Genomic DNA, 15,628 nt, shown 5'->3' with positions numbered 1-15,628 from the left:
AGAGCCTGGGACTTCCCCTCACCACACTCAAAGTCTTTGATCTTTTGCTTTGGAGGTAACATCAAAAGAATGGCTGAGAAAGACAGCCAGCGCTGTGAAGTTCAACGTTCAAGTTAATAGCTTGACTGAAGGTTGTGCTGCATTGCTGCAGCCGGAGTAAACAGAGGCGAGCGCACGCATTTCCCTGGAAATGGACCCTAGTGCTGCAGAAGGGCTTCATTTGCATTCGCAATTAATCTAGGCCCTACTGAAGGGCAGGCTTGTAGTTTTGTTACTTTTTTTTTTTTTTTTTTAATTCCTCCTGCACGGGAGAAAGAAGTGGGACAGGTGGTGCAGGGAGCTGCTTTACTCGGTGGTCCCAACGGCTGCGGTGGCCACATATGCACCCTTGCAGCCCTGTCCTGCAGCTTTCCTGCACTTTGTTATTTCTGGGTTTTCTCCGTTTTCAAAATGATTAAGCTAAAGTCTGTTAGCAAACAATTACATTCCTAATAATAATAATAATAATAATATCTAACCACTCCCTGCCCAAGCATACAGTGGATAGTATGGATTTCCCCATGCCAGATATTTTTTTTTTAATTCCCTTCCCACTTCTGTTTGAAATGCTCCTGATGTGTGTGGGCGAATGGCTGCTCCATCTATTTTTCCATTGCCATCTTCTGCTATTTTGGTGGCCTGTGTTCTATGTGTATGTGTGGAGGTTGCTTTGATTTTTTTTTTTTTTTAAATTATTTTTTTTTTTAAATGCACTGCAAATAAGGTGGGGAATTCTGTATGATTTTGCATGATGGTGCACAGCCAGGTCCTTTACTGCATGTCTTGGGGTATGAGGTGGAAGCTGCTAGGCAGCACGGGATATTCACTAGTTAATAATTTGGCATTGGTGGTAATGATGTTGGAATCAGTTTCTGAGGGGCAAAACACTGAAGACTCCAGCAACTTCACTGAGGTGCTTTACGCTTGTGGATAAATTGGCCTGATACCTTACATTTACAAGTGTAAAGCATTGTTATGCGGGACTGATGGGATATGGGTTTGTCTGCAGTGTATTGTGGTGTGTACGTATGTGGAATGATTGATGTGAGTGTTACACTCTATAGTAAAGTAAAACCAAAGGGCTCCATTTGTTTTCAAACACATTTGTATGAGAGATGCACCAAGGATACCGTTAGTCCCCAGACAGAGGCGTATTCTTCTTCATCCTGGAACAAAATAGGAGACTCAGATGAGAAAAGTTAATGGCCTTAATAAACTCAGAGAGGAGGTTTAAAATTACTTTGAGAGTGAAAGCACTTTGTCCGATACGACTCAGACTTCTGGAAATTTACTTATAAAATAAAAAAGCATTAGTCACTATATTTTTTGCACATTTTTGACCTTTTGAGCAGAGCTTTGGTGTGGGTCTTAAATCACGCACCAGTGCAAGAGATGGGTTTCACGAAGGAGCAAAGCCAGTCAGGCACCCAAGTCCTTACGGCTTCTTGGAAAAATCCTGACCTGAATACTTTTCCCTGTTGAGTGAATTAACTGCTCTGAAGTGTGTGGGAGTTCAGGACATTCGTGCCCTCTCGAGGAAATGTGGAATGCTCCAGAGGGTAATGACCCCACTGGATGAGACCACAGGGTTCTTTCTACAGGGACAGTGAGGCGTGTTAATTTTTGAGCCAATTATCATTCAGAAGCAATGGCAAAACATCCAGCTCCACAGAATGACAGCCCGAAGCAGGTCTCGCAGGAGCTGCTGATCTTTTCCTGGACCGATGGAAGAGGTGGTGAATGATTGCGTTGAGGTCCTGCGTTTTTCCTTTGCTGTTCTCCTCCTGCTTGCTGGATAAAGAATTATTTCTCCTTTTTTTTTTTTTTTTTTTTTTTTTTTTTTTTAAACAGAATGCAACTAATTATTCTCATTAAACCCATACACAGTCAGAGGAATTTTTCTACAATATTGGGGCTACCTCAATAGCTGTCACTGGAAATCTTCCACGGGAGGGATCGACTGGGGAGCGGGGAGGGCAGGGCAGTTTGAGTTCCCTCTGCCCTTCAGGTAACATCTTAATAACAATATGTTGCAAATCCTGGTGTTGCTTATGGGGGGGGGGCAGGAGGAAAAGAATAATAATTTTCAGTAGATTAGCAGCTATTGTATCACTGCACGTTGCTTAATAAGCCTGATGTTACATGTGAGAGGTAAGCTCCTTAGTGGGAGTAGGGTGCACTGTAGTGACCTTTTGTGTGCAGGTCTGTTGAGATGAAAGGTCCCTCCTGAGGTTATCGGGTTAGCCGTGCGGCATACAGAAACACTGACTTCAACTTATTGTCCTGCACAGAAGCTCTTCAGTCTATTAGTGCTCTCCAGAATCTGTGCAGGAACCTGGTTTTTCTTCCTCTGATTCCACCTAGGACAAATTTGACTTGGAAATAGAACAGAAATGCTGTGTCATGATTTTTAAAATAAATAAATAAGCTATTGCTATGAAAGGGAGCTCATTGATCCTTACTTGCTTCATTTATAATTACCCTTGTATGCAGTCATCCCACCTCATCTTTAAAACACAAAAACGCCTCTCAGAACCCCACCAGACAGCTAACGTGGCTTGTTGTGTCCCTCCCCGCCCTCGTCTCTTCGACCTCAAGAACTTATAAAATATAAGTGTCCACAATAAGATTATAAAATGTTGTAAGATTGGAGCCTTTGCTTTCCTGGCTGTTCAGTAAATACGTCGGTGTCTCTTGGATGTGCCCTGAGGCTCTGAAACCTGAGGCCTGCCCACATCTTGAGTTCTACTTTCCTCCTTGCAAAGTGCCTCTGGCTAGTGGAGCTGTCGATGCAGCCCCTTCCACCCCCCGCCCTGCGAAGAAAAAGCCTTTTTTTTCCCCCTTTTTTTTTTTTTTTTTTAAGACAGCTGTACAGCTGTAACAAACCTCGAATAGCTACTGGTTTTTTTTTTTTTTTTTTTTTTTAATCAGTTGCAGGTAAGGCTAAAAACCTAAAATATTCATTTGACCCTTGCGGGTCCAGGGCACTTAGCGCAGGCACGTGAAAGCTCCAGTGCCGCCAGTTTGTCCGTGGCTGTCCCAGTGGGTCCGTGGGGGGCCGGCATGTGCCCCGAGCCTCTGCGGGGACCACCGTGTCCCCTCGGGGGTCCGTGCCGCTGCCCCAAGGCCGGGGTTGGGCCCTTGGCTTTCGGAGAGCGTCCTGTAGGTGAGTGCTCTTTTTGCGGGCTGGCTCCTGGGTGGTCCAAGGCTGGGCTGTCATCTCCCGGAGTCTTTCCCGGGGGATTCCTGCCCTCTCCTCTCTTGCACGGGCTTGTCGCACCTCTGGCTCTCGCCCTCCTGCGAAGCCGGTGCCAAACTCCCAGGATTTCGCGGTAAATAGGCTGCCCCGTGCCGGCTTGGGGAGGGCGAACCGCTGCGCGTCCCCGGTTTGTCTTTTCTGGGGGAGCGCGGTGTTCTGCAGGCGTTCCCCGGCCGAGGGGGGCTGCCGGGGGTCCCCGCTCCTCCTGGGCAGCCCTGGCCTCTGCATCCCTCCCTCCGGTCCTGGGGAGAACTCCCGTAGGGAGCAAGGATTCGGTGGGGTTGGAGCTATTCTGCGTTTAACTCTGTGTGAACCTGATTTACCATCCTCAGAGGAGATTTCGCTCCCATTGCAAAGGCAATTTTGTCTTTCTGCTCTGCTTTGTGGCTCTCTTAAGTGGAAGTTGTTTTTCTAGTACCTACTAAGTTCCTTTAATTTTTTTTTTTTTTTTGCATATTCATACCAACAGGGAGGGAACATAATATACATGAACAGGCTTAAAAAACACTCAGTGTTCCCAAACCGCGGTCCTTTAAATAAATAAATAAAAAAGCTGCCTTGCGGGCCAGCCGGTTCAAAATGCCTGCGCTATATTTAGCAACAAGAGCAACATTTTCGGCTATTTACAGATTTATACGCTCAGGGCTGCTCTGATGACTCCTTTGTTTTAACTTTGGGGCTGCGGCATGAAAGTGTGACAAATGCAAATCTGGGGAGCTCGGGCGTTGTGTCTGCAGGAGCGCAGGCTCTGCTCCCCGGGGCCACAAGTTAGGTGTTCGCTGCCGGATTGCAGCAGAAAAGCAACCCTCACCTCTCCAAAACAAACCTTTTCCACAACCACAAGAATTTGGCGCATGGGGCAGAGTCCCTCCAGGACATGAGCTATTGCAGAGCTGCTGATACCCTTCTCCCTGGGACAGAGGCCCTCTCCCAGCCAGCATTTCTACAGGGATTTTTTTTTTTAAATTGTGATATTTTTTTTTTCTCCTGCCTCTCTTCCCCCCCACCCTTTGAGAGGAAAAATGCAGGCTGATGCATGTTGCATTTTTCCTTGTGCAGAAGAAAATCTGGTTTTTCTTTTTCCTATAGATACATGGAACAGTGTAGGATTTCGATTTGCTGTTTAAAAAAGTGGCGTTTCCTTTATTCCCCCCCCCCCCCCCCATTCATTAAAACAAAAAGGATTATTTTTGTGTTAGTGTGTTGTGCTTTTTAACTTTTGTTTCTAGTCACTTTAGCTCAGGGAGTGGATGGGCTAGTATAGCTGTTTTGACTTAAGAAAATTTCTCTCTCTAAATAAACAAAAAGAACATCTATCTAAAACTTCCAGTAGTATGTTTTGTACATCTTTGTCCCTAAAATATGTTAATTCAACAGAAGTCACTTAAATTTAATGCATAACTTACTTGAAAATTCAAAATGCCTTTCAAATGCCACACCATTATTTGAATTTTACAGGAATGGGACTTATTCTCAATGAAGTGCCTTTTTAATCAGGAAAAATAATTCACAGCGGTCTCAATTCTGAACTGTATTTGCTTTCACATCTCGTCTATCTGCATCTCCTTTAAGAAAAAACCCAACGTTTTATTTGTTCTTGAGGAAGAGTTTGTGTGGCTGATGATTCAACTAAGAATATTTTTCAAATACTTCATTTAAATACCATAAATGCATATTGCATTGTTTTGGTGGTGCTGGAGGAAACCAGAAAATAAATACGTGGGGTGGCTGCCCAGGAACAAGAGGTGACAGCACAGATTTAGTGAATGCTTCATTTGTTTGGTTTTGCTTTCATCCCAAATGATTCACTTAGTCCTCTGCCTAAATATAATTCTTCCTACTTAACCAGGAGTCAGCTTTGCCTCTGGCCAGATGGGGTGTCTTTTCCGTGGGTATCTGAAGGCAGGCCTTCATCTTTTCCTCTTCCTGACGGACAATTGAGACATCCAGCTTGCGTTTGGAAGGAAAATGGGTGCAAGCGGTCGCGCCGGCCCCACGGACTAACGCTGCCGGAGAAGCAAATAGGAGGATTATTGATAGGGGAAACAACTGGTGCCGAATCCTGGGAGGGAACGTTTGTTTCCCGGCTCTCTAGGAGGGATTTGGAAAGAGCCGTAATCCTGGGTTAGGAGTAATTTGTTACAGCAAGATGATACTTGAGTGGCAGGAGGATTCTGGCGGAGGCAGCAAGAGGGTTTTATTCAGAGGAGTAGCTGGTCTCACAGAAGGTCAGTCTGACACAAATCCTACCCCAGCCCACAAGTTTTGTTTCTCAGCCAGCACAATTAGCTGAGGGGACTCTCGACCTCTTTTACATCTTTCAAAGACATCTCCACGCATCTGAGCTAAAAGATTACGGTGAGGAATGTGGACCAGGATACGATGCAGTGGGAAGTGGGGTTTTTTTGTTGTTGTTGGTTTCTTTTCTCTTTCTTTTCCAAGGCAGGCTTTCTGAAAAACAAAATAACCTCAACAGCAACCTTCCCAGCCTCTAGGAGGTTAGAGTATTGCTGGTTTCAGTGTTATCTCTGGGACTTTTTCCTGAGGTTGCCTTTAGGTTACATTTTTGAGTTAACTTTCTGGGTTTGTTTAGAAGAAAAAAAAAAAAAAAAAAAAAGGATAGACAGACAAAAGTTACCAACCCTGGGGAAAGAGAATTTTGCAAGTTCTTGGTTTTCATGAGGGCCTGAAACCTTTGGAGACATCTATTCTGCAGTAACCCCTTGTTGCATTGAAGACCCAATCGCACATGGAAACCACAAGGGAGGCGACAGGAAATTCGGTATGAAATTTGCTGGGTTTACTAGAGAGTGGCTCCCGGCAGTTCACCCAGAATTGCTACATCGACAGGAATTTTTGTGGTAGTGATTCGAGTCATGAGTTTCACTTACCCAACAGTGGGAGAAAATATGACTCTTTCAGTAAAACCCCGTTAGGCGACATTACAATAACAAGCGAACAGCTAAATTCTCCTGTAGCACCTTTATGCCGGGATCCCACCCTCCTGTGCCTCTCATTCGCAGGTACTTCACAGAACCCGAGATGAGAATTTGGATCAAAGAGTGAAAAAAAAACAAACCAAACCCAACCCAGATAGTCTGGGAGGCCCCTTCGGAGGGGGATGCGCCTCGCGGGGCATCCTTCTCCCATCTCGCCCTTGTCGCACGTCTGCTGGCTTCTCACAGCTGGAGGAGCCAAGCGCTTGATCGACCAACTCCCTTCTGGCTCAGACTTTGTAAACTGAGGTTTCTGGAGCCATGCGGCTCCTCACAGAAAGTGTGGGACAAACCGCTTGCTTGTATTCCGTCTTGTGGAAGCGGGGCACGGTGCTGCCTTGCTGAGGGCCGCTGCCGCGCAGCCACCCTGCTGCCACAGCCAGCCCCAGCCCTCCTCTTCCTCCTCTTCCTCCTCTTCCTCCTCTTCCTCCTCTTCCTCCTCTTCCTCCTCTTCCTCCTCTTCCTCCTCTTCCTCCTCTTCCTCCTCTTCCTCCTCTTCCTCCTCTTCCTCCTCTTCCTCCTCTTCCTCCTCTTCCTCCTCTTCCTCCTCTTCCTCCGTGCCTCCACACCATGAGAAACCAAATCAGACTTTTTTTCCACCCTCCCCAGTAGGAAACACTTGGGAGAGCAGACTGGGTAACTGCCAGTCTCTGATGATAGTAACAAATGACGAAGGCAGGTAGGACTGATCCAGGACAGAGGTGCACGAAGATAGGCCTCTGTCTGTCTTTTTTTGGTTTTTTTTCTTCACACACGTACATGCAGTGGAAAATGGTACCAGTTCAGCAGCCATTTTACATCCTGGTCATGTAGAGATGACTTTCCTGATGGGCATTACCACCAGGGTACCGAAGGAGTCTGATTAATGCTTTCCATAATTAGGAAACATGTAAATCCTGCTCCAGATTCCCAGTGGTGGAAGCGAGGGGAAGGTGGGGGTGAGTTTTGGAGAGCCCCTTTTATTCCTTGCACCGCCATGCTGTCCTGTGCCATGGATCCATGCGGTGGGGTGAGAAGGGAGCAGGACAGAGCAGACGCATTCTGCAATATTAGAGCAGAACCAGGCTGGTTGACTACTGAGCTCTGTTGTTTTGGTTTGTTTTTTTGTTTTTCCTTAAAAAAAAGAAAAGAAAAGAAAAAGGTAGTTGCAAAGCTTAAAGTTGTAGTACCTCCTTTACAAATGGAGTTATGCTCTTAACAGAGTTGGAAAGTTTTAAGGGAGGCAAGGTTCCCCTGGAGCAGCCCTTCTGTTACAATGGAGGTAGTTCAGTGCCGTGATCTCTGTCTCTAACGTGCTGTCAGATATTTTTACTGTCTTTATTTAATGGGGAGGAAAGGAATTATATTTTATAGACCATAAAATGCATTCTTGGACTTCATGCAAACACTAGTTACCAATTGTTCTCTCACTCTCTGGGAGATTGCCAGGATGAGAAATTAAATGTGGGTCTGTACATCAAATTGTTCAGTGAGTCTTGGAGGCTGGTTTAGCTTTACTGAGTCTAAACAAGCCATACCTACAGAAAGACTTTGTTGAGATTTCATGACTGTCCCATTCTTTCTCTAATGGAAACTCTATGCTTGAGTGGAACAGAACAGGTTGCAGAGAAAATCTGGGCAAAGTAGTTTGAAGATGAAGAAGTTGGTTTTTTTTGCTGGCTTAAAGTAAGTAGATAAAGTTTGTTCTTGTTCATCAACTGAAATTATGCTTTTATTTGTGCCTGTCTTTTGGAACAGTACTTTGTAGACATCCAAATAGTACTTAGCCAGCCTGCTGATTTGTGCAGTGGGGGCTGTGGAGGCTTTCAAATTAAATGTGAAAAAAGTAATGGTGCTTTCCCAAGCTCCACCCAGGATCAAGAAACACTGCCTGCAGTTGTTTTGCTGAGATACCACGTGAACTGCAGAAAGTAATGCTGTACTTCTGTATCACATGAACACTCTTCCTCTTGTAAAGCTAAAAAAATGATTTTTAATTTCTGCAGTAGCTGATTAGCCTTTACTTAGCTTCTTCATGCTCAGTATCAATATCCTAGAACTCAACTGCAGTCTACCAACCTTGCATTCATTAGAAGCAAAAAACCTGTTTTACTTCAGTAAAACTGATGGCAAGAATGCCTTTCATCCATGTCAGAATGAGCAAAGAATTATCTGGATTTGCTTGAACTTTCATAGGCAATAATTTTTAAGGAAGCTTCTGGTTATTCTCTTTAGCTCTCTTCCACCACAGCCTCCTCTGTGCCCTTATCGCTGTGTATAGAAAAACGGCATAAATAGGGGTGACGCGCGGCAGTAGTAGTGGGATGTAGCTGTTGTATTGCATCTCCTCCGGGATGCAGGAGAAGAGCTGTGTGCGCTGTGAGGCCGTGGAGCCTGGTGAGTAGGTCAGGAGAAAGGAATTGGTCTGGTGCATGTGGGATGTTCCTCCACCTCCACTCAGTCTGACTGCTCACCCAAGGGGGAACTGGAGTTTTTGAGGTGCCCGTGGGGCTCAAACTATTTCTTTGTGCCTTCTTCCACCCCATAACGGGCATCTTCTTTGCCCATCACCTTGGATTGCTCTATGGCTTCAGTGAGGCACTTCCAGATCGCAGGATTTCTGCTTTCAGGCATCCCTCCTTTGACATTATCTCGAACTGTTTAATCACTAACACATTTCTGTAACTTTAAGGCTGTGGAGGACTCTGCCTTCTCCTTTTTTATGCCTTAGCAGCACTTCAGCAACGTGACAAAGGCACAGGCAAAATACTAAAATGGGCAACTCAAGGCCCCCATTTCAGGGACTCTTCAGGGACTGGAAGGGAAGGAGACAAGGTCACTTGAGTTCTCAATAATGGAGACATTCAGTGCACTAGAAGTGTCTTGTTCAGGAATATATCACAAGATGGTTTGGCTGATACCAGTGCTGGTGAATAAGTGGCATTTTAAATTGGGAAGAGGACTTAACACCCGATGTGCATATGCCTGTGCAGGTACACAACACTTACCAGTTCTGGGTTTTGTGCCACTTTTCCCCTATTTACATATATTTTCTGTAATAATTTATTTTTGCAGTGTTGCAAGAGTTTAAAGCGTGGTATTAGTTTAAAAAAAAGTGGCGATATGTGATAAATACTTCCGTGTTTTACAATTTCATGCTTTCATTTCTTGAATGCTGTGGGGAAATCTTTTGTGTGGAGAGGATTGGTCTCATTGAAACAAGCCTCGTTGCTCTCATTTTGAGCAGCTCCCCTGTGCCTCGTCGTGGTACATTACATATTCTGCAGAAGGGCTGAACATTGTGGGTGGTGTCCATTACTTCTCATACAAAAAATTCCAGACATTGCAGATCTCGAAGAAATAGGAGGCCCTTTTAAAGTTCCTTCAGCAATCTCCTTCAGTTATTTAAAATAAATCCTTCAGATTTTGCTGTCACTCTGCACACCTCTACAAACAAGGTGATAACTGAAGACCAAAAATAAGAGGTTGAGGTAAACTAAGGGATGGAGCAGAAGCTGAGGGTATACTTTAAAATCCTTAGAGGCTTTGCCTTCTGACTTAAGTGGGGACATTAGTAGGTTGCAGACCTTGATTTGTAGGTACCAAGATGAGTATCCTCTTGCAACTATTTGTCTTGTCCACAGAGAGCAATTACAGTCTCATTAAGCTCAGTCTTTGTTCCTATCTCCTTCCCGATAAATCTCAGCCCTCACCTCAGCGTTGCGCTCTCCTGTGTTACTAGTGGTTTATCTCTGGTTAAAATTTGCCTAGATGCCCGCTCCCAGAAGAGTTGCCAACTAAATACTGGAGAAACTCCTGAGCTTCAAAGCTGATGTCCAGGTGTGTACTTCCATGGGATTCTGCAGTGCTGCCCAAGGGAGAGACTGACAGCAAAACTAGGATCAGGAATATTTCTGCTTGCGTGGCGTGTTGAGATCCGGGAGAAAGTGCAGACTCTGAAGGTGGAGATGTGGTCCCATGGTTAGGCGAGTTTTTGGAGGCCCATGGCATCAAGCTGACTCCAGGAGCCCTGCTCCTGCTTGTTCCAGTTCCTGGGAGCTAATAAGCACCAGCTGCAGGAAACCTGAGCTGGAAAGTGTTGTGCAGCTTTCCCTCCGTTTAAAAATACGGCTTTTTTTTTTTTTTTTTTTTTTTTTTTTTAATTGCGTTTATGTATTTATATGCTGTGGGACATCACTCGTAGGGCATTCCAGCAGTGAAAACAATAGCGTGACAAGGGAGCAGCTCCAGGCTGGACATCAGTGCAGGAAACACCTGCGAGCTCTGTGCCATCCCTTCCATCGCGGCCGTGCCGCTGCGAGCCCGGCCCCGGCGTGGGGGGTGGCTGCTGGCTGTGAGTAAGAGTTTCCACCAAACTCCTCTAGTCTTGGATGTCCTGGTTTCAGCTGGGATAGAGTTAATTGTCTTCCTAGTAGTAAGTGAGCAGCTGCGTGGTGCTTAGTTGCTAGCTGGGCTTGAACCACGACACTGCTTTTGACCAACTCTGCTGTGAAATCTTGGGAAAGATGTTTGTTTGCCCTGCCGGTGCCCAGGAAGGCAGCTGCTTTGGGTGATATTGGGGCCGGGGCGGGTAGACATGCAGAGCTGCTCTTGGTGGGTCCCTGCTTTGCAGGACCTTCTGGTTGCAGATGGGAGGTGTGGACGTGATGCTCATAGGAGTAGAGGGTAGGGTGGTTGGTTGGTTGGGGTTTTTTTTGCCTTTTTTTTTTTTTTTTTTTTTTTTTGTTCCCGTTCTACAGAAAAAAATCTGGGCTGTTCAAATCATTTGCCTTTTCCCTTGTGCTGACAATTTAACAGCCTTTTTAAAAGCTTTGGTTTCTCTCAAGTACGCTCGCCCCATACGTGTTTTAATTTTTGTGCGGAGGCCTGGAGCTTAACAATTATTTTGCTTAAGCTCTCTGAGACTTGCCATAAAACTTTTTTTTCCTCCTTTTTTTTTTTTTTTTTTTTTAAAAAACACACACATGCTAATGATCCCCATCAGATCATATTGTTAAACGGGGAATAAAATACTTACGCCAAGATGACATTATTTAAAAAAATGTTAAAAGCAGGCCAGCAGAGCCCATTTCAACAGTTTTGCTCTGAAATAATTTGCACAGATTTGTTAGAGTTAATTTGTTGAAAAGTTCAATGTTTGTACAGGCAAGTCCTAATTTCCACACTGAGACACAGAAGCAGGAGAGGAGTGAGCGTGTGTCCAGCGTTTGCAGGAGCAGGATGGTGGGAACTTGCTTCCCTCCTACCCTTCCCTCCCCCCCCCCCGCCCCGGTGCAGGAATGTAAAAGCAGTGTCAGAAGGCTGGGAAAGTCGGCTTCAGATTTTTGTGGACTCCTTGCAAATCAGAGGAACCGTCTGGCTCAAATCTGCATTTAGGGCCAAGAGAAGAGGATTTCCTGCTATTTAGTTGCTTGAGGAAGGAAAGGATTTACCTCTCCGCTGTAACGGGACTTAATTTTTCTCCTTTTTAATAAGAATATCGCAGCGTAGGGCAGCAGCAGTAAACCTGCGAAAGCAATCGCGCCTCTCCCCCTCTTCTTTCGCCCTCCCCGCGCCGTGATGCGACTCCCCCCCCCGCCCAAGCATCCTCCCCTCCCAGCCCCGCCATGGCTTGGTGTGTCCCTCCGGCCGAAGGAGAGAGTTGCGGAGGGGGCGGCTGCTGCGACGTCGCTCCCTCGGACGGCTGCCTCGCTCGGCCCGCCATCTGGATCCAGTTAGCTCTCTCGGCAGTAGGGCTGAGTCTCATTTCCTCCAACCAGTAATGTTATATAGGCAGTGATCCTGTTCTGCCCTAACATAATTGAAAATTATGTGTATTGTAGACTCGCAGCGCTGAAATGTAGACTCGTAAAAATCTGTGGCTCAGGTAGCCTGTGGAGATTGAATTTGGCACACAATGAAGCTTTTATGTAAAGTAAGAATTATAAGCCACCACATCAATATTGTGTTACAGGCATGACAATTCTTGGATGAGGAGGCCTTGAGTCAGGCTCGTCACCTTAAACAATGCTAATATTTCATACTTTATCAACGGGCTGGCGTTTTGAAGCCAGCACATTGGACTTCTTTTCTTTTGCAAACATCCCGCCATTGAAGCTGTGGGTTCGTTAGCTTGACGCAAGCGTTGGCTGCGGGCTCTGGCCCTCTCTGTTTATCTGACGGACAGAACATCTTGCCCTTGGCAGGGCCGGGATGCTGCTCTGGATCCCGGCCACTCGGTAGAGCTCGTGGAAGTTGCTTTATTCACCCTTGCGCGTTACTGCTTTCTGTGGGGACTGTTTGTTTAATTTTTCCCCCCACTGGTGTATTACCCACCGGTGGAAATGGAAGCTGTCTGCGTGTGGGTGGTTGTGTGCAAAACTGAGCCCTCTGGGTTTGGACCGTTCCTGCTGGGCTCCACGTGCACGTCCAAGAGGAGAAGCAGCTTTGGCTGCGTTTTAGCCTTCGCACTGTAAGACTTCTTAGATGCTCTTTGGCAAGGGTGAGTAAGAGAAGGACGTTACTGAGAGTCTGAATGAAGGGTTTTAAAAGCAGAAAAGCAAAGTAGCAGTAAGATCTTCTGAAACTTTCATCTTGCACTTAGGCTGGTCAGCCTGGTGTGGGAGCACCTGCGCTGAAAGTGCAGGCTCTCGTGAGATCAAGGTGGAGACGGAGCAACCGTACCTTCTTGCTCTGTTTCTTCTAAGGGAATTTATTGCTAGTAAAAACCAGCAGAACTGACAGTCCTGAAGGCTTTCTAATCCCTGCAATAATTAATGACTGGACGGGGTCTGATGTGAGCTTGCTCATGCTGCTGTGTCAGTGCCTCAGTCTGCCCTTGGAGCAGTCTCAGAGAAGCCCACGTGTTTCTTGGCCGGTGTTTTAGGACAGCTGCTGACCTGAGCTCCTTCATGGGTTGTCATGGTTGTAGGAATATTCCAGGGTTGCTCGTGACCATGGAGTGGTCATGGAAAAATGAGGGCAGTTGGTTTATTTTGGTGGGTAATGGCTTAGTGGCCATTTCCTGAAACATCACTGGTTGAGCTGGCAGGTCCTTGTAAGTGCTTTAGCTGTGGTAGCAGTAACTTCTCACTCTCCAAAATGGTTGTGGAGTTTGAAACAGAGTCGTGTACTGTGAGGCACACATCCTGTGAGGACGTTTCCCTTGGAAGAAGGGAAAAATACTTCACTAGCTGGCTGGAAAACCCGAGGAAGCCGGTAGTAGCTGTGACCCATCAGGACCCTTTCTGCAAATTCATACGCCCCTTTATGTGGTGGTGTTACGATCACTGTCTAAGACAACTGATGGACTTCTAAAAATGTAGCAGTTGACTTGTTTAATAGTGCCATCTGCAAATCTGAGGTGTATCAGATTTCTCCTCAAGTTAAGAAGCTCTCGGTCAGCTTAGGTTTTGGGTCCATTTTCTGTGCACTTGGGCTGCATTTTTAAGCACTTTTGTGAAACCACAAAGGGTTAGAAAGTTACTTTAACATCATCTCAACTTTAACATCTGTGTTGTGGTCACCTATATTGAAGATCAGGGATTTGATACAAGTGATCAAATATCTGGAGGCTTACAATCAAGTCATAAGAGTTAGAAATGACACTTACGGTAGACTAGTTCTGGTGTGTTTGGGTTTTATTTCTTGTTTTTCAAGAAGTGCTGAAACATTCTGGTCCACATTGCACAAATCCCAAATGTGAAGATGAATAAAAACAAGACTTCTTGGAACTTGAGGAACTTGTATGGGGCACAAATCCAGAGTATGGGTTTGTTTATTTGCATTCCAGTAGCTCGGAAATCTCAGGCCCTCCAAGCGATGGGAATTGGTAATGCATCCTCCTGCTGACTCCTGCTTTTGGTCACCTCGGTGCCCAGGGTCTTGCAGCAAACAGGCCTTGCATGCTAACAAATGTTTTGCATACGTGAGCAAATGTGATAGTGATGTGCTGAAAGCATGGAACCAGATCTCCTTCCTTCCTTCATGGAGATTTAGATACAGCTTCCGTTGTTCGCCTGGAGTGGTGGGGGTTGTTTGTGTGTGGTTCTCCTTCAAGATTACTCTTACTCAAAAAAAAAAAAAAAAAAAAAAAAAAGGAATGGGTAAACATAACTATTTCTCTAGATATTTTCTAGGAATACATCTGTTAGGTCAACCAGAGTCTAGTGCTAAACAGGATCTTCTGCAGTGGCCTGATCTATGCGTACAGCTGCTTTTCTTAGTTCTGGGAGGGGGCTGAAGGTATGTGGCAGTACGCATTTCTTCCAGCATGACACAGGGCTTTTAGAGATCGCTTATTGACCAGTATGCCTAATTGGCACAGTGCAGCACCATGCAGAGAGAAAAGCTTGGGCTGAAATTATATTTAGATGTACTGTGCAGAAGTCTGTTTGGGCTAACTGATTTCTCTGTGGGGCTGCTCTTGGTCAGAATCGAGCACTTCTGATGCAGCAATCTGGGTACCAGCTTGAGACTTCACCTGCTTGGTGGAAGCCTTGAGCTCCGCTGTGCGATCTGGCTGGGGTGCAGTGGCTTGTCCAGTGAGTTTAGCGAGAGGACGTGCGTGCCCGAGAGCAGAAGTTTTCGTCGATATTTGATGCTGGTTAAATCCGTGGGAACGTTCTGCTCCTTCTTGAAGCGTAGTTAAGCTTTTTTTGCTTTTGAATCAACACCCCCTTACGCTGCAGACTGTGTGTATTCAGCCTATCTGCCGATGACAGTGACATAAAGGAGTTGTGGCTGTCCCTGAGCGCCTGGCCCGCACAGCTGGGCCTGGGTGCACCAGGCTGCACTCTGTCTTGGACATCATCGACGGGAGAGCTTGTTAAGTTTGGCCTTGTAATTGAATAAGTTACACTGTGCAAGTCCCTTAAGGGCTGTCCGACAGAAGATGAGCAAGAAGAAAATAATCCATGGTGACTTCCAGAAATGGTGAAAAGTAGAGAAAATAGGTGTCAAGACCCAGCAGTGCTGGGTCTTTTTGGGGTAGACCTCTGCCTTTAGGGCTCGTACAGTGCTGGGAAGCTGGAGGAGTTGGCGTGGTGCATTTGTTGAAGGAGGGCTGACAGATGACCCAGTACATAATGAGATCATATTCTTAACCCACAATACGTGTTTTCCCTCTCCTGAGACTGATAATGCACCTTCCCCTGCCTTGTCCCATCCTCTCCATGGTTTTGGTATTTTGTTTCTGCGTGGGTTTTATTCTTCTAGATTTGCTGCGATTAGTAAAATCAATGTAATACTGTCTTTGCAATCTGATTTATTTTCTTATTCCTGAACTGTAATGTGTTGGTATGAAATTGTTAGTGTTCAGCACAGATTTTGTCTCCACAAACATGCAGTCGTCTTA

The 15,628-nt window shown here is 45.8% G+C and overlaps 1 protein-coding gene across 25 annotated transcripts in view; it reads left to right on the top strand.

The window, feature by feature from the left end:
• TCF7L2 (transcription factor 7 like 2) overlaps positions 1-15,628 on the top strand; it is a 182,075-nt gene that overhangs the window by 49,058 nt on the left and 117,389 nt on the right. The window lies entirely within an intron of this gene.

This window comes from Aquila chrysaetos, chromosome 11 (genome assembly GCF_900496995.4).
Source record: "Aquila chrysaetos chrysaetos chromosome 11, bAquChr1.4, whole genome shotgun sequence".
Lineage (NCBI taxonomy): Eukaryota > Metazoa > Chordata > Aves > Accipitriformes > Accipitridae > Aquila > Aquila chrysaetos.
This window is presented reverse-complemented; position numbering and strand designations above follow the sequence as displayed.